We start from the raw sequence: 3629 nt of genomic DNA, 5'->3' as shown, positions 1-3629 counted from the left end.
TGGGTGCAAATCCAACAAAGAGCACCACCGGTTAAATGATCATATCACATTCAAATAAAATGGCCCCCACTAAACAAAAAAATAAAGCTGAAAATTAATAAGGAAGAAGTAAGTAGATAAAAGCATAATTTAGTTTGATTTGACTTTGATGGAAACACATAAAAAAATATTAGAAAGACAGTTAAATTGTATTATTTTTGGTCAACAATTATTTATTAATATTTAAAAATATAGATTAAAAATATATTATTAAATTATTAAAATAAATAAATTAAATTAATAATTAAAAATATGATAAAAAATAATAAATTCTGATAATTATTAAATATTTTTCGTATATTTCATGCATCCTTCAAATCCTCCCCCCCCTTTTGTTTGAATGATGATATTTGAGTGGTATATATATATATATATATATATATATATATATATATATATATATATATAAACTTTTGCTTGCATGCATATCAATTTAGCTAATAATAAGAAGAATGAGTTTTGAGAAGTTAATTAGTTTTTGCCTATTTTATAATTTCTCTTTATCCAAACGCACCGTTTACATAAATAATTTACTCTATTTTTACCCTAACCAAACATAACCTAAAGCGGGTCTTAAAAGTGCATGACTTATATAGTGTAAATTATAAATAACTACATTTGACTCTAAAATGCTTATAGTTATATAGAATAAACATTTTTTTGGCTCAATTATAATCACATCTACTAATATAATTATATAAACGGTACATGTATTAACTCAAATAAGAATAAGATGCATGATTGACTCAACTATATCATAAAGGGCATTTATTACCACAATCATATATGTCTGGCTAATAAAATTAAATAGACCTAACTGAACTATATATATAATAAACTTTAACTTTTAGGTCATGACAGTTAAAAAAAAAGGTAAACACGAAGAGTATGAAGAATTAGTTTCATATTAAAAAAATAAAAATTTTAGTAAATAAGAGATTCATTAATTTAACGCTTTTTTTATAAATTTTTTCGGTGATCGAAAATTATTTAAAATGACCTAATAATAATTCTAACGAGCCTAGTATATATCTCTTGTTATATTAGGTTAAATTTGATTACGAGAACATGACAAGATAAGATACTAAGAACAAAATATAAAAGAGTAAAAGACAGAAATATAAAAGTATTTTTGTATTTTGTTTGATGACAACTTAGTACATATTATGAAAGTTTAATTTATTTTTATTTTTTTATTACAAAAATTAAAAAGGAAAGTATAATAGTAAAAAATAAATTATGAAAAATTAATAAAAATAATAAAAAAATTGTGTATCTACGTTTTTTCTATCAGGATAGACACAAAATATACTAATTTAATGTCTTTGCACTACAGGACATGCGGAGAATAGCGGTAGTTTAATTGCCGAATTGCGGCGATTTTGAATCGCCGCTAAATAAGTTACCAGCGGAACAGAATCCGCAGCGCATAAAGGCGCGGGGTCACATTTTGCAGCGGTTTCCAGCAACCGCTGGCATAACCATCGCAAATCAGGTATTTTGCGTCAAACAGTTTAGTGGCGGTATTTGCTGAACCATACTTACTGAAACTTATTTGCGGCACCGCTATTTGTTGCTTCGTTTCCTATGGACGGCGGTTTAAAACCGCCGCTATTCTTACGTTTTTTTAAATTTTATTTTGATTAATTTTACAAATTTGGGTATTTTTTTAAACTTCTTTTTATTTAAATAATCTTATCGTTATTTAATTTTTTTATTTTTTTATATTTTTTATTAGATTTTATAAATTTTTTCCATCTTTTTTATTTAAAGAATATTATACTTTTTTCTCTCTAAAATTCTGCACTATGGAAAAAAAACTCATGAATATTTAACTGCGAAGCAAACTAACATGTCTATTTTAATAATGTCAATAAAGCATTTCAATAGTCACCCAAAAAAGTAAAGTACTTGGCTAATAATTAATGCTGCATAGTTAACATAAACAAAACATATACTGAAAATCAAAGTATCACATAAATTCTAATTTCTATTTTCCACCATGTCTGTCCAAATAATTCATCCGTGCAGCGATATCTGGAGGCAGCTCCCCGCATTGCTGTTGGACCAGATAACTCAGCATACTCTCTATTGCCTGCCTCTTCGTTTTCTCTGCTGCTAATTCATCCTCCATTGCTTTCCTCTTCAATTTTTTTATCGTCACCTCCGCCTATAGTTCACACAGCATCCTTTGGGCCTCCTCTACTTGAGCTCTATCCATCGGCGGCTGCGAACTCGAACGGAAGAGTTGATTTGGTGTCGGCCCGTGTCCCATCCCACGCACTCTACCCGGGTGTTCTTTACCGAGAGCTTGGGCAAGGGAATCATTTTCTGACAATATTCTTGTAGATTCATCCAGCTGCTCAATCTCAGGTTTTTTTTTCTACAAGCATAAATAAAATTACACAATCACACTAAGCTAATAGCATACTCAACACATTTTAATAACTAAAGCCAACATGTTACAGCATAAATGATTAAGTGTACTCACACCAATCCTCCGAGCTTCTTCATGTATATAGCTGCCATCAGATCTTTTGTGCTTTAGAATCCATACTTCTCCCCTACCAACTCTCCTCTCTTGTTTTGTGACTGTGACAATACAATTTATGCTATGAATTTCACTTCTTTAAATTTTTTCAATACTTCTAACATTGTTTTACTCTATGAATAAATCAACACTAAATTCCACTCATCAATACTTGATTAGAAATTTATATTATCTCTTCTTCCCTTGCCATAGCCAAGCTTTTAGAACCGCCAGTATGTGTGTAAAGTTGCTTCTTTTGATTCAGCACGTTTTGCTTGCACTTCGCCTATTAAATATCAACAGTAAGCTTGAATTCAATAAAGTAATAAATATAGCTATGTAGTATATTCTACATTGCAAGAGACTCAAAATAATGGGGCAGTAAGTATAGTAGTGTAGAATTTGAATAAATTGTACGTAATCTTAATTTAAGTATTGCTTTAACAAGAACAATAGTTATATGGATGCAGTCCCTATTTATATATAAGAAGTTAACAATATTATTGTATTTCTAATATGCAAATGCAACTCCTAACTCTCATCACAACTAATGGAAAAAAGTTTTAGCAGGCATGTGTGAGATAGCCCAATAACAATTATATAGCATAAATTATAATAATAGGGGTACTCAAATTAAATTAAATACCTTTTACGGTAATAGACAAAAAATAAGGTTGTAATAATGAAGGTTAGTGTACATCAATCTCATCCTCATGCATGTATATATTATGATTTTAATCAAACATTCCTTTTGAACTGTGACTTATGCTGAGAATTGATATATTAAATTTAATTAATTATGTATATTAATTAACAGGGTTCAAATTCAAATAAATCGGAACAAAAACTATTTATATATATCAAATCATATAAAAAAATGATCAAATTTACATTTTTAGATTTGATTTGATTTTATTTTTTAAAAAATTATATGTATTAAATAAATGGGGTACTTTTGTTGCAGGATCATTACGATAATTAATGAACCACCTCTAATACTCTCTAGGAATTTCCTCCGGACGCTTCTCAAAATTATGCTCAAGTGTCCTTGTTGGTTTGT

This window comes from Arachis ipaensis, chromosome B7 (genome assembly GCF_059453495.1).
Source record: "Arachis ipaensis isolate K30076 ecotype BB chromosome B7, ASM5945349v1, whole genome shotgun sequence".
NCBI lineage: Eukaryota > Viridiplantae > Streptophyta > Magnoliopsida > Fabales > Fabaceae > Arachis > Arachis ipaensis.
Note: the sequence above shows the minus strand (reverse complement) of the source record.